Here is a 22,675-nt window from a genome sequence, read left to right as displayed (position 1 = left end):
CGCGATCGAGCAATCTAATAAAAACAATCCGCCATGCTGGACCTCATTCTTAACCTCAAGGTTGACTATTGTCCTCTCTCTCTCTCTCTCTCTCTCTCTCTCTCACACACACACACACACACACACACAAGCGCGTGCAGACACTTGTGCACACACTGACATCAAAAGCTCTTTCAGCACGCCCACATACCCCCGGTCATCGTCTCAATCAAATCCTTTCATTGCACAAGAATCTTTCCTCTTTTCACGCGTCTCCTCCGGTGGACACATAATGCTCAAATTTTGCTCCCTGAAGCTTGATCCTTTCACATATATCTTATTCCTCCATGATTGGTATTGGTGAGAATACAACAGTGCTCACAAAATTGAGGGCTGATCTGCAAGAAGCTGAAAAAAATTCTGAAACAAAGAAAACTGTTGATTTTTACCAACCTGCACATCAAGATGTAAAAACAACTTTGGGGTATGAGCGCCTCATATAGTTAACACAATAAGTGCACTATCCTACAGATGATAACACATTCTTTTGGTAAATATTTGGTACTAAGGGGTAGAGTTGTCAATAATACATAAATAAATAATGTCATGGCTAGACGGTCCTCACTGATCGTCTTGCCAATTTGTTGTGGTGTTTGTGTGTACTGTGTCGTGTTCTCCTCTCCATCCTGGGCATGTGTTTTTCTGCTGGAACATGTACTTCCGGAAGCTGTGGCACGGAACGGCAGTTGACCGGAGGGGAGTGTCCTAAGCTAGAATCATCGCACCTGTGCAGAATTACCTTGCCAGCGCAGACCTATTTAACGGGGCGGTTGAGTCACAACCAACGCTGGAACGTTGAACTAAACCGGGTAGCGTAGTCATGATTAGCATACCCGGTTTGTGAAGGAGAGGACGTTTTCGTTATTGAGCGTGTGTTTTTTCTCATCTGCCTCCAGGGTTCAAGGATTGGAGGAGGAGCCGGCACCAGGAGTTGTTGTGGATTATTACTGCACTGTCACCGTGAGGAGAGGTCGCCGTATCACTGCACTGCCCTTTTTGGATTATAGACTCGAACTGTTAACTCACCTTTTCACTGTAAATAAATCCACTGTCATTCTGCAAGGAGTCTCGCACCTGAGTCCTTTAATCCAATTCACCATGACAGAACGTTCCAGCCAAGTGGACTCAGCGGACTCGGCACCTTGGCGGCGCGAGCTGTCGCTCCAGGCGGCGCTACTAGAACGCCATGAGAACATGTTACAACATTTCTCCAAGGAGCAATCAGCGCTAATCCAGGTTGTGACAGAGCTAAAAGGTATGTTGCTATCTCCACCTGGAGCTGCTGGGGGGCCTTTACCAGTGCCACCTCCGATCAACGTCGCTGCTGCTTGCCCACTGCCCCCCTCCCCTCCTCTGCCACGGCGTGAACATTTGTTGCCAGTCCCAGAAAAATTTTCCGGAGATTTGGACAAGAGTAGGGGATTTTTAATGCAGTGTGCCCTCACGTTTAGGCAGCAGCCTCAGGCTTACGCCACTGGTTGTTCTAAAATCACCCTGATGGTGGAGCTGTTGACAGGTCGAGCCTTGCAGTGGGCACAAGCGGTCCTAAACTCCCAGCCTCAGATTTCCTACACTGATTTTTTGAGCAAATTTCGAAGTGTTTTTGATAAAGGAACTAACCCTGACAGTGCGGCACATAGGATGTTTGTTTTGAAACAGGGCCGGAGGAGTGTCGCTGACTTTTCGGTGGATTTCTGGATTCTTGCTGAGGAGACTGGTTGGGAGGAGACGGCGCTCCGGGGAGCTTTCTTGAACAGTCTGAACGAGGGACTGAAGCGTGAGTTGGCTTCCAAAGAATTGCCTAAAACCTTGAGTGCATTGATTAATTTATGTATTAAGTTGGACGATCACCTTCGGGAGTTCAGCAAGCGGACACCGGGAGGCGCTGGGTGGCGGACTGGATTACCGGCCCTGGAGTGGAAGGGGACGGACCCGCGGTCAGCGGAAGAGGAGGAGCAGCCGATGCAGTTAGGCGGAGCACGGTTGAGCTCCACAGATTGGAGGAAGAGACGCCAGACGGGTGAGTGTTTTGCATGTGGAAAGAAGGGACATTTTGCTGACGCATGCCCCTCTCGGGGAAACGACCAGGCCCGTCAGTAGCTGTGGGAGTACTGACGGGTGCGACCATGAACATTGCTCCCCATCTGAGTTGTTCTGCTAAGTTGGTTTTTCAATCTCACACTCACCAGTGCCGTGCATTAGTGGACTCTGGAGCTGAACAGAATTTTTTGGATGAATCGCTCGCTAGGCAGTTGGGCTTCCCCGCGGTTCCTCTCCGGGAGCCTCTTCAGGTTTCAGCTCTTAACGGCAGCCCGTTAGCGGCAATAACCCATCGCACTGTTGATCTGACTTTAGTTCTTTCTGGTAACCATGTTGAGAGAGTTTCCCTGTTTCTGTTTAAAGCCCCCGGCACCCCATTGGTCTTGGGGTTCCCATGGCTCAAACAGCACAATCCGCAGATCGACTGGGCTCAGGGACGCGTGACAGGCTGGAGCGAGTGGTGCCATGAACATTGTTTACGTGCAGCGGTGCCCAGTTTAGTGCCCCTAAATCCGGCGGCTCAGGTGAAGGCACCCGATCTCTCAGCCGTCCCTCCAGAGTACCACGACCTGGCTCAAGTATTCAGCAAAGACCTAGCAGTGTCTCTCCCGCCTCATCGCCCTTATGATTGCGGGATAGATCTGCACCCTGGCACCCCATTACCCACCAGCCGGCTTTACAGCATCTCAAAGCCTGAACGTGAGACGATGGAGCGCTACATTACAGACTCTCTCGCTGCCGGCTTGATTCGCCCATCTACATCCCCTCTGGGGGCTGGATTCTTCTTTGTACAGAAGAAGGACAGGTCTCTCCGCCCCTGTATTGATTTTCGGGGCCTGAACAAGATCACCGTCAAGAACAGATATCCCCTCCCTCTTCTTGTCTCAGCGTTTGAACTACTCCAAGGGGCGACTATCTTCTCCAAACTCGATCTCCGTAATGCATACCACCTGGTTCGTGTTCGTGAGGGGGATGAATGGAAGACGGCGTTTAACACCCATTTGGGGCACTTCGAATATCTGGTCATGCCATTCGGACTCACCAACGCCCCTGCTGTCTTCCAAGCAATGGTTAATGATGTGCTGCGTGACTTTATTAATCATTTTGTGTTTGTCTATTTAGACGACATTCTCATCTTCTCTAAGACTCGAGCCGAACATGTGAAACAGGTGCGACTGGTGCTGCAGCGTCTGCTGGAAAATCGACTTTTCGTCAAGGGTGAGAAATGCCAGTTTCATGTTCAGTCTGTGCTGTTTTTGGGGTTTATTGTGGAGGAGGGGCGGCTACGAGCCGATCCTGCTAAGGTGAAGGCAGTGGTGGAGTGGCCCGAACCCAAGACGCGTCGAGAACTGCAAAGGTTTATTGGGTTCGCCAACTTTTACAGGAGGTTCATCAGGAACTTTAGCCAGGTGGTTTCTCCCCTCACACAACTCACTTCTCCCAAACTGCCCTTTCTATGGTCTAGTTCCGCGCAGCAGGCATTTGCTCGTTTGAAACAACTGTTTTCCTCTGCTCCCATTTTGATCCAGGCTGACCTCACCCGACCATTTGTGGTGGAAGTGGACGCATCGGATTCGGGGGTGGGGGCCGTTCTCTCCCAGCGGGTGGGTGGCAAGCTGCATCCATGTGCCTACTTCTCTCGACGGCTGACCCAAGCGGAACAGAATTACGACGTGGACGATTGGGAGCTCCTCGCCATCAAGCTGGCCCTGGAGGAATGGAGGCACTGGTTGGAGGGAAGTGAACACCCCGTTGTGGTTTGGACGGACCATAAGAACTTGGCGTATATCCAGGCAGCTAAGCGTCTTAACGCACGTCAAGCCAGGTGGGCCCTGTTCTTTACACGTTTCAATATCACTATAACCTACAGACCAGGATCACGCAACACAAAACCCGATGCTCTCTCACGCCAATTTGCACCACACACGGATGACGGAGAGAAGCAGAGACCCATTCTGCCCGCCACTTGCATCGTGGGAGCTACGTTGCGGCCTGCCCTACCTGCGCTCGCAATAAGACCCCCAGTGCCCCCCAGGCCGGTCTCTTGCACCCTCTGCCAGTCCCCAAGCGCCCCTGGTCGCATGTTGCTTTGGATTTTGTCACTGGTCTACCGTCGTCATCAGGTAACACGACCATACTAACTGTTGTAGATCGTTTTTCCAAGGCGGCGCACTTTGTGGCGTTGCCCAAACTCCCGACTGCCTTAGAGACGGCTCGGCTCCTTACCGAGCATGTTTTTCGGTTACATGGGATTCCACAAGACATTGTTTCTGATCGGGGCCCCCAGTTTACTTCCCGGGTCTGGAGGGCGTTTTGTTCAGGACTAGGGGCCCGTGTGAGTTTGTCTTCAGGTTTTCATCCTCAGACGAACGGTCAGGCGGAGAGGGCGAATCAGGAGTTGGAAACCATGTTACGCTGTGTGGTTTCCTCGAACCAATCCACCTGGAGTGACCAGTTGGCTTGGATTGAGTACGCCCACAATTCCAGCACGTCGGCAGCCACTGGCGTGTCTCCGTTTGAAGCGTCGCTGGGGTACCAGCCACCATTACTTGCCATCACTGAAGGTGAGCTGGCCGTTCCCTCCGTTCAGCATCATATGAGACGCTGCAGGTGGGCGTGGCGCGCCACCAAGGCGGCTCTGTTGAGGACGACGGCGCAGAATAAGAGGTTGGCCGATCGTCGCCGCACTCCGGCCCCTGCCTATCGTGTTGGACAGCAGGTGTGGCTCTCTTCCAGGTATATTCCCTTACGAACTGAATCCAAGAAGTTGGCCCCGCGTTTTATTGGGCCCTTTTTGATCCAAGCTGTGTTGAATCCGGTGTCTGTTCGTTTGGCCCTTCCTCGCAACATGAGGATTCATAATGTGTTTCATGTTTCCCAGGTGAAACCGGTCCGGACCAGCCCTTTGCCCTCCTCCGGTGGACACATAATGCTCAAATTTTGCTCCCTGAAGCTTGATCCTTTCACATATATCTTATTCCTCCATGATTGGTATTGGTGAGAATACAACAGTGCTCACAAAATTGAGGGCTGATCTGCAAGAAGCTGAAAAAAATTCTGAAACAAAGAAAACTGTTGATTTTTACCAACCTGCACATCAAGATGTAAAAACAACTTTGGGGTATGAGCGCCTCATATAGTTAACACAATAAGTGCACTATCCTACAGATGATAACACATTCTTTTGGTAAATATTTGGTACTAAGGGGTAGAGTTGTCAATAATACATAAATAAATAATGTCATGGCTAGACGGTCCTCACTGATCGTCTTGCCAATTTGTTGTGGTGTTTGTGTGTACTGTGTCGTGTTCTCCTCTCCATCCTGGGCATGTGTTTTTCTGCTGGAACATGTACTTCCGGAAGCTGTGGCACGGAACGGCAGTTGACCGGAGGGGAGTGTCCTAAGCTAGAATCATCGCACCTGTGCAGAATTACCTTGCCAGCGCAGACCTATTTAACGGGGCGGTTGAGTCACAACCAACGCTGGAACGTTGAACTAAACCGGGTAGCGTAGTCATGATTAGCATACCCGGTTTGTGAAGGAGAGGACGTTTTCGTTATTGAGCGTGTGTTTTTTCTCATCTGCCTCCAGGGTTCAAGGATTGGAGGAGGAGCCGGCACCAGGAGTTGTTGTGGATTATTACTGCACTGTCACCGTGAGGAGAGGTCGCCGTATCACTGCACTGCCTTTTTGGATTATAGACTCGAACTGTTAACTCACCTTTTCACTGTAAATAAATCCACTGTCATTCTGCAAGGAGTCTCGCACCTGAGTCCTTTAATCCAATTCACCATGACAAATAAAAATCGATACTCAGATATTAATCAATGCTAAAATTAATACCGGAGTCACTCATTTACAACAAACAGTGTAAACAACTTCACACAAACAAGTAGACACAAAGCTCTTCCCCTCAATAACAGGTGAAATACTGGACATTCATAACACTGAAACACTATCAGAGGTCTGTAAAGGTCCCGTTTCAACAGCATGGAAGTGCACATGTCAATATTAGCCATCTAACTATTAGCAGTTAACCAATAGCCACACTAGCCACCTGTTATCCTTAACGTGGTAGCTAGTTGACTTTAGTTAAATAAAAGATAAATAATTACTGTAGGCTGAACAGATCACGGGTGGAATATTGAGCCGTGACAGAGCAGATTACGGACATGTGGAGAATGGGCACAGTCAGAAGTTTCTCACTGTGCAGACCAGCAAGAAAACCATAGATGAATGTGTGGAGAACTAATCCAAGCAAATAAAGAGAGAAATCTGGAGCACAGCAGCCGAATCAGACAACTTCAGTCTTGAAGAGCTGAGGAGAAAAGCTGTAGACTGAGGTGGAGCAGTGAGAACAGTGGGTGAGATAGACACTGCAGGGAAGATGTGAACAAGATGATAAACTTTTCTACTTTTGCAATAATTTTTCAAAATGTGTTTCGTATTTTTTTAAAGCCAGTTGTGAGGTCAGTTTTAAAATACAGGCAGCGTCTGGTTCAATTTTTCAAAATAAGACTTGCTTGCAATTACTTCTGTTCTTGCAGGATGGGGTCAAAATTTTCAAAAACTGTATCAAGCATTGAGTATTTTCCTGGATATTGGTATTGAGTTTGAAAGTCTAGTACCTTGACCACCCTGGAGGGAAAACAACTGTACAGATTCTTCAGTGTCAGAGAAACACAGTCATTCACTTACAGTCACACTTTCTAGCCATCTGACAAATTCATCTTTTTAGCTCCAGTTTTGGTCTCTACCATCTCCAGGAAATCTTTAGCCCAGTGCTAAAGGTCACGTTAGAGCTTGTTCATTGACAGGCAAAAAGAAAAAAAGAAAAAGAAAAAAAAAAGAGCTTGTTCATTGAAAGGAAAGTGTGCTGCTGATGTAAATGAGCTGAATGAGAAATTGGGGCCGGGTAGAGGAACCTGGTACTTTTTAGGGTATAAATCAAATTGCATCAGTACTACGACTAAAAATTCATACAAAATCAGCCAGTGTCAAATTGCGATAACAGAGGGAGTCAAAGAAGAAGAAAGCAAGTGAGACGATGTGTTGAAGAACAAAAAAACATATGAGGCCGTGGCGAGTTGAAAATCGACTCAGATGTGGTTACACTTTTACTTTGCAATGTTTGTAACGCAAAATGCTATTTGCTATTCAACGGACTGCATCTAAGCACACACACTCCCACAAATGCATCCGGGGTAGCTTGGAGTTCGATAAGATAGTTGAACATGAGACAAGGACACTTGAAGATGCAGATACAGGGATGGAACCACTGACATTCCAACTGGCTGGCAGACAACATACTCTACTTCCTGAGATAGTATGTAACCTAACATGTAACCGTAACCAATAATCATCTACTCCTATAGTAGTTTGCAAAGCATGTGACAGTGATGTTAACACACAGACACTGTCGACCAAGGCAGCTGGTGTAGAGTGTAAAATGTTAAAGATAAGCAAATCTTTCAATAGTGGAATGTTGACTTATTTTGTTTGACAACATTTCAAAATTGTAATAAAGGAGGAGCAGACAACAGCTAACCGAATCGACAAAAGGTACTTTTGGATGGCGGTACTTAAGTCCAGGTTCCGGTATTGGTTTAAATGTCAAAGGTACCCAGCCCACACATAATAATGCTGAGTTGTAAGGCTTAAAATAGGCATTCATGTTCATTAAACATTGTGATCTCAGCTCTATCAGGTCTATGTTAGGTTTAGTTAAAAAGTCTCACATGTGTGGAGGAGTAACTTCTATTTTCTGAGAGTACAGGGTGTTTCAAATAGAAGCAACCAATTTAAAAAGGCAATATATTTAAAAGTAATGAGCATAGAAGCTTGTGGTAAATTTTTAAATACAATATTAGTTTTTACATGTAAACCTTACAATGTTCTCAAGTGCTCAGTGTTTCCCCTTCCAGACAGACATATGTCCACACAACAGTCAAACTCGCAAAAGCACGTCTGCTCGGAAAAGTATGGTAATTGGCATAGATGTGGGCGAATAAGTCTTTTTCTTTAATGTGGATTTATCACAGACATTTCAGATAAGCTCGCTTCTACCACTAAATAAAGGTGTTTGGAAAGTCAGTTGTCTTCTTTACAAGCTCTGTGCCCACCTACTATAACATGGAATAATGGGGAAAAAAGTTAAAATAAAATACAACTTGTACAAAAAACGATTTTCTTTTGTAAAGATTTTGTTTCCAGCAATGATTTCATCCTCTTCATTCTTTTTCATCACCTTCTTCCCCACGGGTGGCTGAAAACTATCACGTTGCCAGCATGTCCACTCACTGGAAAAACACATCTGCAATAAGCACCTGTCAACACAGAGGCCAAACAGTTCCACCCACATTCTCCCACTTTCCTGTCACACTCTCGGCCCTTTCTGTCCTAAATATCCCTCTGACGAGCCTTTCACTACATCACTTTAATCTCCTCCTGTTTAATTTTATGTCGCGCTTGCCTTCTTCATCCTTCTATTCGTGACATTCTCTTTCTCTTATCTAACTTCTCATTGATTCAACAGTGTCTCATTTCCAGTCTTGGTCTTTTCACACACTACGCAGACTTGGCAGCAGAGAGGACAGCGATATTATGCTTCAGGTAGTTGGCAAGCGTCTGCACTTAAAGGGTCATACTGATGGTGGGAAGGTGGGAATAAGTGCATGTCTTTGTATACGTGTGTGAAGGCTGGCTCATTACCAGTGGCGATTATAGAAAGAGGGTAAAGCAACAGGAATAGAGGTAGCTGAAGAGTCCGTGAGTGCAGAAAAAACTCTCAGACACAAACAGCAAGTTTGCCTGTATGCTGGGAGCTATCTGCCTGCCAGCAGTGTCTGAGTGAGTTCTTTTTCCTGTTTAGTTTTCAGGAAGACAAGACCGAGCAGCGATAAAGTTAGAAACCCAAACAAGTTAATGAGGAGCAGGAAGTAATGAGCTGATTCCATGATTAGAGGCATAATTCATCTGTACACTGAACACCCCACTCCTCCCAGATTGAGCTTCATATTTATGTATCTGTTCCAGATCTATCTGAGTGGTATTAACATGAAGTGGCTTGTGTGCTCATGCTTCACTGCTGCTCCTTTGCTCATGGTTCAGGCAACCATTAAAAAATGGCCATGAAATGACCACCTATCCTTCACTTTCATTGTTGAGGAGACAGACAGAAAAACCAGCCAGCCATGATGTCCAGAGGGGAAGATTCAGGTAAAGGTAATTGCTTAGCAAGAGAATGAAACAGGAGATAGGATCAGGAGGAAAGGGAGAGAGGTGACAGTCTATAATTGGAAATGGAGAAAGGAGGAAGATGGTGGAAAAGGAATGAGACTGAGAACGAGGCGGGGGGTGTTAGATTCAAAGAAAAAGGGGGGGGCTGATAGCTAAAGCACCTAAGACATACTTGCCAATTGCCCCCTGCCACAACACACACACACACACACACACACACACACACACACACACATTGCCATATGCCCCCTGCCACAACATGACATAACACATGACCACGCATGACACGTTACCACACATGGCATCCTGCAGTGTAGCATGGGTAAAGTAGAGCTATTCATGTCTCAGACCAGAGTGAACAAACAAGTCCTCACTTCAGCTGTTTTTCAGCCAGGTTATCATTTCAGATAAAAAAAACAGACTGCAGACTGTGAGCAGAGCGCATAACTCATGTAGGTAATGTAATGAGCGATGTTATAACTAGAAGAGTCGGGCGATGTGAAACATGACAGCATTCCATCAGTGAAGGTTTATTAACATTCATCACTTGGTCAGCTTGTGAAGCCTTTTTAAATACCTCTAGCTGAGTGCACAATTCAGATAGGCGATAGTAAGAAAGCATGATCACACACACACACACACACACACACACACCCTCTCTTGTTCACTCTCTTTTCTTTCCTGCAAGTATCTAAGGGCAAGTAGGGAGCCTTGTCAGGATGGGTAGTCGTCAACCCTTAAGCCCAGCAAACGTGTACTGTTGCATTTCAAGTGTGTCTGCGCTCTATTTGAAAAAATCACAGTGGCTGTTGAGGACAAGATGTACATGCCTGTGTGTGTGTGTGCGCGTGTGTTCTGCACAAGTTAACATACCCAGGGCTGAAGCGTGGTCCCTGATCCCTCCTCATCTGTCCAGCTGTGTGCGTATGTGAATCTGTTTTCCTGTTCTCGTTGCCCGCAAGTTTCTGACGCCGCTCCGCACGTGCGAGCCCTCCGAGCCTCAGGTCTCCCTCAGTCTGTCTCACTCTCAGACCTTGGCATCAGCAGCTGTACCAAACGTACCACTCATCCCCCTCTTCTCTCTCTCCTTCTCCCTCCCTCCCTCCCTCCCGCAGGCACGCTCGTGTGTACGCGCCTCCGTTCACTCCTTGTTGATTAACGTCCCAAAATAAGAAGGGGGGCTCACGCTGAGACTTTTCTCTCTTTCAGCCGGTCCTCATCAGCTGGTCAGGGTAGCCTTCATCTCCCTCCGGTATGGCTGTGGGATTATGAGGAAAAGAGAGGGAGGAATGGGGAAAGGAGCGTGCTGTTGCTGTTGCCTCTGCCTCCTTCAGTATGAGCGCCTCTCTCTCGTTTAGCATGCTTTTCATCTCTCTCTCTCTCTCTCTCACCTCTCTCTCGCTGCTCTCTCGCTCTTTATCTCTCCCCAACCCCCTCCCTCCCTCACTTTTCTCAGTCACTCTCTATCTGCTACTGCTCAGGCTGTTAGGATTCACAATTCAGTGTGCTGCCGAGCGTATGGCTGAGGGAGCCTCTAAACAACAGGGCTGGATAAAGAATAAAAAGAATGACAGCAAAGATTAGAAGACAGAAAAACAGCAGATGTATTTGTAAGAATAGATAAGAGGATTAGTAGTGCTCCTACTACTACTGCTAGTACTGCAGTCATTTAGAAAACAGTAATATTAAAGGTAATTCTAAGACTTTTCTAATAATCCAGCAAACATGGGTTGTACATGTAAATCACAGTTAACCGAGCTCAATTTGCCAGTATTTTAATTTACTCCTTTACACGATTCGTAGTCGTTTCCTACATCATCTAGGTTGCTCTCTTTTTATCACTGATTGCACTGAATGATAACAGCCTTGCGAGGGTGCCAGCAGGTAGAGGAAAGTGCCGACTGACAATGTGCATGGGCTTGATAACAAATGATAAGGGCCATTCACTGCTGTGGCTACATCTGAATCAGATGGTGAGGTATATGTCATTTTGGGCTAGAGTTGCATTTGTGAAAAGTCCAACTCCAAATTCTTTGAGACCTAGCCTCAAGTACCCTCGGTGCAGAGGTCCAATCTCCTCTTCTTATTAGCATTGACCTAGGAACAACTGCAATTCATCATGCTAAACAGTGGGAATGTGAAAGGTGACCTTTAAATCTTAAAATAAAGGCATGAAGGTGTTGCATCCTGCTGCAGCAGCTCTATACCAAATAGCACCGAGCTGCTCCTGATTAAAGACAAATGGTGAGTATAATATACAAAAAGAGGATTTATGATGAAATGTCATTCTTCCAGTGAGTTTGTTCTTTTTAATCACCTCCCCCATTTTGCCTGGAGCATGCAGAGAGAGGGAGCGAATGAGAGAGGAGGAAAATAGACATTTTTATTGTTCGGTCCTGTTGCCTTGTCAGGGTAGATCAGATCACAGGGAACTGAGGTTGAAACACACACACACACACACACACACACACACACACACACACACACACACAGAAACCCATTCTTCGAGCCTGACTGCCCCTGAGGTCAGTTAACAGCTCATCACAGGAAAGGAGAAGTCTGGCCTGCGACCCCGAGGCCAGGGGTTGGGCAAGTCATGATGCCTGGTGGAGGCCAAGTCCAGCAAACACCTACCACTCCCACCTCTCAGCCAATCTGACCTGCCTGCCCACACACATACATTAAAACATCAGATCACGTGTTCTTCCTTTGCTGAACCCCCAAAAACATTATAGATAATATTATAGATAACTAAAAAAAAAATTCTTCTTTAACCAGAATGCCTTCTGGGTGAGGTGTTTTGGATATGTCTTACTGGGAGGACTCCCCGGGGTGGACCCAGGACACACTGGAGAGATTTTCCCTGCTACAAACAAACAAACAAACTGATCTTTCCCCTTTTCTAACTTACCAAGAATTCCTTGAACAGGTCATCTGGCTTTTTATTTAAGTAGACACAGTTTTTAGAACGCATTCCCGTCGAACATCAATGCTGATATTCTGGTGGAGATAAGAACTCAATGTGAGACAAGATTTTGGTTCTTTTCCACCTCTTCCCAAACCAAAGTCAAAAATATTAACAGATGAGTGATTAGCGATGAGTAATTAAACAATGTTTGACAACTCACATTAGTGACATTCAGTGAGGTTAATGATTGGTTAGGCACTGACTCTTCTGAGTCAGATCAACAAATATATGAACACAAAACTAGAAGCTTTTCAATTTTGACAATACATGAAAGCTTTCACTTTTGCTTTAATCAATTCTAGACTGTTCAACAATATAATTATTAATTGTACCCCTAAAAATGTTAAAAAGAAATAGAAGATTAGAACTCAGCAATATGGATTCAAAATCCTATCACAATATTTTCTGGTATTTATTACGATAACAAGAGTTACAATAAAAGATAACAGTAACCACAATCACATCTGAGCCACTTTTGTTGCATCTACTGACAGACAGAACTAGCTGACCAACTTAAAATGAAGGGGGGAACACACAAATTGTCACTTTGATAATCAATGGAACTGATACAAGGAGTTAAATGCATTACATATAGCTGTATTACACATAATGCTGCATTTTAATGACACAAGATAAATGCATGTCTTACACTTTAATCACTGATATTAACCCTAAACCAGATATCAATACGGGGTAGAATTCCTTCAAACAATGTAGCAACTTATTTGATGCATGTTTCTAAAATACACTATACATATATTTCATTCTTCAAACGGATAGGATCGCTGGCGCTCCTGGTGGTCATTACTGACACCAGGGAGCATGCGCGGTAGATGTTGGGAGTAATTTTAAAGCTGCAGTTCTTAGTAGGCAAGTTGCAGCTTAACATGAATCGTAAAACATTTTGGGAAATTACACCGATTTTTTTTAAATGCCTGACTACTAACACCTGTGAGAGGCATACAAGCTAGAATGCTAAAAAAAAATTACCAGACATCATTTGTTTTAAAATAAAACATACAGAAGTACTCCCGAAAATGTCGGATGTTTATCATTTAGTACACATTAACCAAATTTGTCATCCTTAAATGGTTGTACTTACCAAATAATCCTCAAATGGCAATGGATTTTATCCAGGCTTCTGAGCATGATGCAAGTTTCGGTTGAAAATGGCAGTTGTTCAAACTTCCACACTGCACATGTGCAAACTGAGAAGTACGGAGAGCCTGTTAGGACAATCCTCTTCAAATTAAAGTGCTGTTCATTTTAAATTAACTTTTTACGTTGGATTTAATGTACTGCATTTTGTTGTATTGAAATATTGTGTTATTAATTAAAATCAAAACAATATCCTTGTGTTTAGAGTTAAAAATCAATTGGTGACATTAATTTTAACATAAAACGTTTACATAATGCTAGCAACATCAATGTATCATTTCTTAGAGTGTAGCCTGTGCTCTGCTCCACATTACCACCATGGTGAAGATGGAGACTTTCAAACAGGAACTTCAGGTGTTTTGGATTTTGGAGTGTACCAAGCTGAATTCAAACAGAGGGGTAACCAGTACTGTTTTATATAAAGATATAATGAGTAGATTTAATGTTTGTGTTTCAGTGGGAAAAGTCTAGAAATGGTCATTTGAATGTCTTTATGTTGTTTTTGGATGAAAATGTCAACTACATGAGTTAACTGATACATTTCCATACATGGTTTGATCCTGGTGTAAGTGGGGTATATAGGACAGGGATAGATTCTCCTTAGAGAGTTCAGTGGAGAGCCTCATTATTAATTTGCTGGCTAGTTCCCCAGTAGCCACAAGCCTTGCCCTGGGTTTTGTTTTGGTCAGTTGCCAAGCTTACTTATGTTCTATTGAACAATTTGATACATTTTGTGTAGATTTTCTTTATTTTTTCCACATAAAACCATCCTGATCCGCTTTGTTTATCTGGTAAATACTGTAAAAATCGAGAGGAGATACTTCCTGTCTCCACATGCATTTATTCACTCCAACAAATTGTTCTAGCTAAGACTGATGGCTGCAGATTTACCACCTTTCATGAACACCACACTCTTCTTTAGAATAAAAAAATAAAAATTAAAAACTTAAAATTGTGGAATTTATTCCTTGGGTCTGCCTTAAACAGCGGTGGATACACTCATGTTGTTGTACAGTGATATGTGCACAATGTGCCGTCACAGTGGGTGCAGAGTGTTAGCATTAAGACTACAAATGCTGTGGGTGACACACTGAACCCAAGTGACAGTCTTCTTTCTCGAAAGCCCACATTTGGGAGGAATTTAAGTTGCACTGACATTTTGGACAGAATACGGTGGCATTTGAATTCTGAGTGCAGGTGGGACGTGGGTCAGACATCATTGTATCAGATGGCTTGGAACAAATATAAAAGGAATTATCGGGTGGAAACCAAACCTGCATAATGGAGCTAGGTGTGACTAAAAGCTACTGCAAGGAAGGTATAACTAGCCAAATACAGGTGAATGTATATAATAAATGGAGCTGTTTAGCATAATTTTTTTGATGTTCAAACCCAACAGGGTTTTTTATCTCGCTTGGAAATGATTCAGGCTAACAGCATGAATCACAGGCTTAGGCTTACTCCAAAATATGCAAATTAATTCCACAACAAGAGCAACTTCTTACAGAAAACAGAAGATTTGATTAAACATGAATATATATTAGCTGTCTCTTCTGTGTTTGTGTGTGTTCCAGTCTTTATAACCCCTGTAAGCAGCTGTGTCATGAAACTAATCACCGCCTTGTCCATTACTGTTGTGTTTGGCAACTTCTCTACATTTCAGTCTGTTCAAAAAGCTGACCATCAAAAGCCGGGGGAATTTTTATCCGTGACTGTGGTACACTGCCAAAAATACCACCAGCTGCTTGTATTACCTGAGCTATTTCCCATCAAGTAACTCTATACTGGGGATGTCAAAGTCTGAAAGCATGGCGACTTATGTGTTAAAAATGTACACATTTATTGCTCGGTAAGCAAAGGTCAAGTCCTTCTTTTTCTCCAAGTCCATTATAGTTCAATAATTTAATAGCTTAGGGTTACAACCACCTTTAGCATAAATAATTGGAAGTAATCGTTTTTCTGTAAGACTTTACCAGTAACTCACATTGGGGTTTTTTTGTTTTTGTTTTTTTCACTCTATTACTCTATTATTTATTAATATCTGCTTGGTCAAGAATGATATGCCAGTAACTGAAAGCAGAGGACTTTGACATGAACCACAGCCAGCAAACAACAGAAAAATCCAACTATCTTTGAAGAAACAGTGCTACCTAATCCATACATGAAACAAAACCAAGCAAAACAATGTGTTAAACCCAACTACGTAACTAAGCAACAAAAGGAGAAATGCTACAACACAAAAACATAGTTTGGCACTTCTGTTTCAGTGATCTGTACAAGGAGTGAGTTTTTTAGTTTGTTTGTTTTTAATCCTGTCCTGTCTGGCAGCTTTTGCAATTTGAATTTTGATCTGAATTCACTGCTGTGCCAAACACATTTTTCTTTTCCAAGATCAGTTCTATAATTTCTCTACAGGCTCCTCTTGTTCAGGCTTTATCTGTTTATTTCTTCAATTCTGTTTGTGTTATTTCAGTTATTACATCATAAGCGGTATACAGTCTGACAATGTTTAAGGTAGGACAGGCAGAAAAAAACAAACCCCCCTTACGTGGCAGGGTGTGTGAAACAGGGGCGTAGGAAAATTGGGGTGCAGATCAACCCCCTACTCTAAGGTCCAAGGATTGAACCACTGGCTATCTGATTCATAGTTAACAAGCTCTTCTTCATTGTGGATGACGTTTTGCCCACTCTTCTATACAACATTACATTACCACAGCTCTCTTAAGATCCCCCATAACATTTCAATCAGGTTAAAGTCTGGACTTTGACTGGTTCATGCTTTTGCAAGACCCAGTTTCAGCCAAACTTTAGCTGTTGAATGGACAGCCTCACATATGACTCTAGAATACTGTGGTATGCAGAGGAGTTCATGGTCGAGTCAGTGATTTCAAGGTGCTCAGATACTGTGGTTGCAAAACAAGCGCAAATCAAAACCTCGTCACTACTGTGCTTGACAGTTGGTATGAGGTGTTTACGCTGTTTGTGCCAAACGTGGTGCTGTGCATTATGGTCATTATGACCAAGCATCTCCATTTTGGTCTCATCTGTCTTGTAATTTGTTCAGATGCAAGCTGTGCTGGCATGTTTGTTTGTTTGTTTTTTTTAATAGAAAAAAGGCTTTCTCCTGGCAACATTTCTAAACAAGCCATACTTCTTCAGTCTTTTTCTAATTGTACTGTCATGTCACGGTAGCGTTTAATGTGCTAACTGAGGCGTGTAGAGCCTGAGATGTAGCTCTTAAGTTTTCACAGTCTCTGTGCACAAGACTCCATATGTCTACATTAAGAGGTACTTTATACTCTCTTCCAAATATAACTCTAGTGTGGTATGAACTAAACTAAGAGTCCACGCAAAACTCAGCTATGGCTAACACAAGCCTTCAGGACCCTGTTTTTCAGTGGGTTCTGTGTTTAGCAGAAAAAGATATAGGAAGGAGTGAATTTACTGTTAAGAAGACTTTATTTTAAATGTTAAGACATGCCACTGGTCAACAGCTTCATCTTGAACAACTCTATTTTTTTTAGCCTTTGCTGAAACTACATTGCCAGAACAACCTAAAGCAGAAAGTGCACAGCTGAAGGCTTGTTGCTTAATTGCAATTTCAATTATGTTTTCGTAACAGTTTTGACATTTTTAAATAAAACAAAATCAGAAGAAATTAAAGTATTTCTTCAGTTTCATATTAATTCATTTTGTTGACGTATTCTCAAAGAAATGCAGATGTTTGAATGTGAGAACATTTTAAGCAGCGAAAAGCCATACATACAAGTGGGTGATACATTTAGCGCTAGTCCACACCTGTGTTTATCAGTGGTTGATCTAGAAAAGTCTCTTTTCTTTTTTTTCTCAGACAGAAACACTTTATTTGTGTCTGACAATAACAAACTGACTGCCCTGTGGCTCAGCCTGTGTCTGAGAGAGGGCAGCTTACTCTCTGCTCTGTACCTGAGCCAGCCACGCCATGGCAGGTAATAACTTTGCTTTGGGTGCAGCCGAAAACAAAATGGATTTACGAGAAAAGGGTAACTTTTTTTGTCCTCTGTTGTTCACCTTCTCCGTGTTGCCCGTCTCATTCTTGCATGTCTGCTGCTCTTATTTGGCTGAGAGAGAAAAAAATCCCTGATGGCCCATTCATTAGCAACAAAATTAGGGAAGAGAGGAATAGCGGGTAACTGTGATGCTGTCGGCAGTACAACACTGTTATCTGCTCTAGTGTGCGTGTGTGTATGTGTGTGTGTGTGGGTGCCACTGAGAGTCTTATCAGTGGAAACAGACCTGGACGTGAGCAGGGTTGCGAGCAGGAGGAAAAGGTGGATGGGGGGGGGATTGGAGGAGGGGCAGGAGGAAGGCAACAGTGAAATTGAAGGGTAAGAAGATAAATAGGAGAGGGGAAACGGGAAGAGAGGGGACGATGGACAGTTGTATGAAATACATCAAACGGTTATGTGATGTGTTGTGAATGAGTACAGTGTGAAATATAAGTCTAAAGAGCAGGAGAGCAGGAGAAAAATCGGAAGAAAATGTGATGTGATATGAGTGGGTAGAAGGGGGGGAATGGGAGGAAGAAGGGAACAAATGTTGGTTGAGGGAGAAGATAACTAAAAAGTGATGAGGATGTCTGTTCAGGTGGGACAAGGCAGGCTTCAGAAATTATGTTTTTGATGGACTGATCTTCTACGCGGGTCCCTCGAGGGTCGCCACATGCCCTCATCTCTCACTTTAGCTCGTGTCCAGAATTTTGCCATGCGGCTTCAGATGGGCCTGAAGCGTTTTGTGCAGTGTGCTTTCACATCATGTATACAACAATGGCTGCTGCAGGAAATGACATTAAACTATATAGTTGATCTGTGTCACTTTATTTGAGTGTTAGAGTTTAAATTATGTGTGGTTCAAATCAAATTCTCATAATGGATTTAGTCTCTTTGGCACGAACAGGGCAACACATAAACTGATTGTTTTGGTCACTTGGCAGTAAAGTGTTGAAGCATTGATTTATTATTAATTTAATAAAGCTGTAATGGCACACTGACAAAGCCATTACACATCCAGCTGACACATGGCCATGTTCTCCACACCTGATGAATGTTCTCTCCCCATTTTTGGTCTCATACCAAGTCTGGCTCTTCAGCAGCTAACTGTGTTCATCTATGCTTTTTTTAATCAGTCACGGCTTGCGGTTTGGTGCTCTGCAAGACTGAAGAGAACAGCAAGTGATAAAAGTGACAACTCTTTGTCATTAAAAACGACACTAAATATTTGCAATGAATAAAAGCAAGTCAACCAGGATCATCCTGATAAAAGGAAGTGCCAGTTTGCTGTTGGAAGGCATTGTTTGCTTGTTTCACTGGGAGCTTTTTATCCTGAATAGTTGTACTCACTTCCTCCAGTACACAGCTGAATACAGTCCTGCACCCCTGAAAATTTTAATGACTCCCTGTAAGCTAGAAAGCAGCCTAAAACCTCAAACATGTGCTGCCCCCCCCCCCCTTTTGTGCTTTGAGCAGAAAGCACAAAGCTACATACGTTGCCCAGGTGCTCGGTCTGAAAGTACTATAACAATAATTTATGCCTCGCAGTGGACTCTCAACACCGTCATCTGCTCCTGTTATGGTTTCATCTCTCAAACCATAATATTTTCAGAACAAATTGGCTTTGTGAAACTGATTTCAGGGGCGCAACAATGTGCAAAACATCTTGAGCCAACCCTTATTTGTTTATTTTTTGCTATGTAATAGGAGCAGCAATTTATTGAAACTTGTGGAGACATAGATGGAAATACAGAATGTAAGGCAAAAAAAAAGAGTTTGTCCAATTCTAGTGAGCTTGAAAATCTATATTTTACCACTTTTATTCTTCATCCTCTGTTAGAACTCTCTTAGCAGCTTACTTGTAATTTATTTAAGTAGTCTTGTCACGGTGAGTTGTGTGGCTGTCAGTGGCTGGACCCACGTGCAGGACTCGGAGACAAAACATTAACTTAAACGACGGCTTTATTTGCTGGAGAGTCACCTTTGGACGATGCATAAATAACAACTTAAACTAACTAGACAGGAGATGCTGAAGGAAGACGACCATGGATACACACACAACAAACGTGGAGGACGCAACAACTGGCAGGGAAAAACACAGGGCTTAAATACATACTGAGGTGATTAGGGAATGTGAAACAGGAGGAGAGCACAGCTGGGACTCATCAGACATGACAAGACAAGGGGAGGCAAAACTCAACACATTGACATAGTACACAGACTTTCAAAGTAAAACAGGAAACTGAACAGACGTGGACTAAACTAGGGGATACAGTGACAGAAATCAAACCCAAGAGAATCAAAACACATCATGAAAACAAAGATAACTAATACAAACAGAAAAACACTGAGTCCACAGACTCAGGACCGTGACAAGTCTTCAGGAATAGTTCTCCGGGTTTCTTGAAGGATATTCAAAGCTCTTCTTTGGATGTTGGATGTTTGCCATACTTCTTCAGGAAAGTTGATATGTGGGGTCTGGTATTTTCAGTCCACTTTTTGTGTAATTTGGCATACTTCAGCCTTTCCTCCCTGTTTCCTTCCTTAAGTATGGCTTCTTGACAGCCACCTTTCCACTGAAACCATTTCTGATGAATCTTCAGTGAAAAGTAGATGGATCAACTGATGGGCCAGATGCATCTCTCAGGTCACGTTTCTGGGTTTGTTTTGGAGGTTTTTGTTTTTCCTGTTTCTTAAGGACATGACTTTCAGATACTGGTTATCTGCTGGAGATACTTTTTTGGACCACCACTTCTTCTTTTGTCTTCCACGAGTCCAGCGTTGGCAATTTTTAAAGGACACACTGCAGACCATGCGAAGATATCCCAAGTTTAAGGGAATCACCTTGTTGGGGCAAGGTGAACCACTCGTGTTTTAGTGACAAGCTGCTAGCAACAAAGTGCCTAAAGATACAATTTAAAATCGTCTCTTTGCTAAGTTGTCTGTTATGTGTGGACATAATACTTTGAGTTTGGTGCCTTTTCTATGCTTGAATGATTCATAGGGCAGTGTTAAGTGGTTTAACAAGAAACAAACAAACAAAATGAAAATGGTAAGGTACAGGGATTAGGCTAAAAATCAGTAAAAAGGCAGCCAACCTCCAAAGGAAAAAGTTTGAAGGACCTCCAGGAGGCCTGGAGAACTATTGCTTAAGACTGACTGTTGGAAACAAAATATAAAGAAAAGAGAGGTGGATGAAGACTTTTGCACAGCACTATATAAATGATCAGATCTGCCTCAGAATGTATAATTATCAATAGTATATTGATGTCACAAGTTGCTGAGCAAATGTCTGCAAACATATGGACAGATACCAAAATGTTACCGTGTTAGTTAACATGTTCTGGATCAGCAGATTAAGTTTTAGGTGAAGTGTCATATAATTCCCCTAATTAATTTGTGTTAAGGCTTAACTTTATGCATGGTTAACGGTGTAGGCACATTCAGTGCCAACTAGGCGGCTAGTTGTCTGCTAGGTGTCACCTCATGTTGTTCGACTCACTGAACAGGAACTCTCTGTCGTGCTCGATGACACACTTTGGAACATTTTTCAAATAATCAGCTGTATAGTTAAGTGCACCAAAAGTTTTTAGATAATGAACATCTATGATTTTATTTTTCATGGTAGCACTAATAAGCAGATGTCTGGGTACATAGAAAATCATCTTGTTAACCAAGCGAATTAAGTTCAACCCATTTTCTCCAAATATTGCCTTTTCTAGCTCCAAAGAAACAAGATGGAAATAAGATGGTCCACAAGGTAAAACTAAATGCTTCAAAATGTAGTAACATCGTCTGTCCATTTACCTCCATAGCAACCAACCAGGGGCCATGAACACTAAAAACTTAAAGAACATAATAAACGTAAATTTACAGAATGACACTCGCACAAATTGTGTGTTTCTCAGTGATAGCATCAGTGAGAGTAAAAGGCATCATCAGCAATTTGCTCCACAAACACTCAGCAGCTCTTGAGCGCCCTGAAGGCTCCACAAATGCACATTGCCTCGCTCAGAAGAATCAGCAGGCAGTCAGAGCCAGTGTATGTGACTTCCAACAGAAAGTCAAAACAAGCGGCTCTGACATGAAAAGACAGGTGATGAGAGGGGAAATGAAAAGGAGTGTCAGGAAATGTAAAAAAAAAAAAAGAAAGGGGGGGGGGGGGTGACAAGAGAGCTTAGTGGGATGGAGATGCTGTGTACTTTAGAGGAGAGAGATGGAAAAGTAGAAAAAGATGATCTCTGGATGGGGAAGACAGTGTGTGTGTGTGGCTGGCTCTAGACAGCTGAAGATAGAGAAAATGGACATTGGGGTGTGTGTGTGTGTGTGTGTGTGTGTGTGTGTGTGTGTGTGTGTGTGTGTGTGTGTGTGTGTGTGTGTGTGTGTGTGTGTGTGTGGGCCAAAAAACAAGTTCCCATAGGGTGAAGACATATTTTAAGGTCAGGGTTAGGTAAGTAGTGGCTCTGGAAAAGGTTAAAGTAAGACTAGAGAAAATGAATGCAAGGCATTGTAATGTGTCCTGGATACCAGACTGTGTGTGTGCATGAGGTGGTGTGTGTTTGTGTTAAAATGAAAACAAATCTGCAAGGTGTAGAGACAAGGAATGTGTGCGAATTAAGAGATATGGAGATATGACAGGGGAGCGGCCCTGTGAAAATCAATGCAGCTATGACTGAGAGAGATAAAGTGGATTGAGGAGAAGTGGGGCAGGGGAGGAGAGAAAATGGTGACAATAAAGCTGGAAGAAGGGAAGACTTGAGAGAGGCAATGAGAGAGCGATAAGGAGAGAGAAAGAGACAGAGGGTGTGATGAGTATAGGAGAGAGGAAGATGATGTGAGAGGAGCTGTTGTTTGTCCTCGGGCTGCTCTCTTCGAGGAAGGACAAGAATGTGGGGGTGGTTAGCAACATTTACTGACATAAACTGAGAATGTGTGTGTGTGTGTGTGCTCATTTTTCACAGCAACCAGTCACCAATAACATTATATAAGAATGATCAAAACAGAAGAAACCATGGCAACTGTAATCCACTAGTAGCAGCCACTTGCTACACAGAAAGAACACAAAATCAGGTGTGGCAATGCAATTACAGACGATAAATATCACAAAAAAAATCATTCCCTCTTTAATATTCTGGGCCTGATGTTATTTTTACCATGAGAGGGGAGAGGCACTTGCAGCCTAACAGGGAAGAGATGTTTTT

The 22,675-nt window shown here is 43.4% G+C and overlaps 1 protein-coding gene and 1 long non-coding RNA gene across 2 annotated transcripts in view; both read right to left on the bottom strand.

Moving 5' to 3' along the window:
- Positions 1-10,397, bottom strand: part of lingo3b (leucine rich repeat and Ig domain containing 3b) — a 51,048-nt gene extending 40,651 nt beyond the window's left edge. The window contains exon 1 of the mRNA XM_085389653.1: positions 10,194-10,397. The gene's annotated coding sequence lies outside the window, so the exon portion shown is untranslated. The remainder of the gene's footprint in view (positions 1-10,193) is intronic.
- A 41-nt stretch (positions 10,398-10,438) lies between these two features.
- On the bottom strand, positions 10,439-13,478 carry LOC146648258 (uncharacterized). The gene is made up of 3 exons (XR_014908623.1): positions 13,391-13,478; positions 12,232-12,320; positions 10,439-10,578 (listed from the first exon to the last, which is right to left on the bottom strand). It is a non-coding gene; the product is annotated as an uncharacterized LOC146648258 (long non-coding RNA).
- Positions 13,479-22,675: the final 9,197 nt, after the last annotated feature.

The sequence above is a fragment of the Rhamphochromis longiceps genome, linkage group LG18, assembly GCF_057381845.1.
Source record: "Rhamphochromis longiceps isolate RC_006_pf linkage group LG18, R_longiceps_female_GT1.1, whole genome shotgun sequence".
NCBI classification, from domain to species: Eukaryota; Metazoa; Chordata; class Actinopteri; order Cichliformes; family Cichlidae; genus Rhamphochromis; species Rhamphochromis longiceps.
Note: the sequence above shows the minus strand (reverse complement) of the source record. Positions and strands in the feature narration are given on the sequence as shown.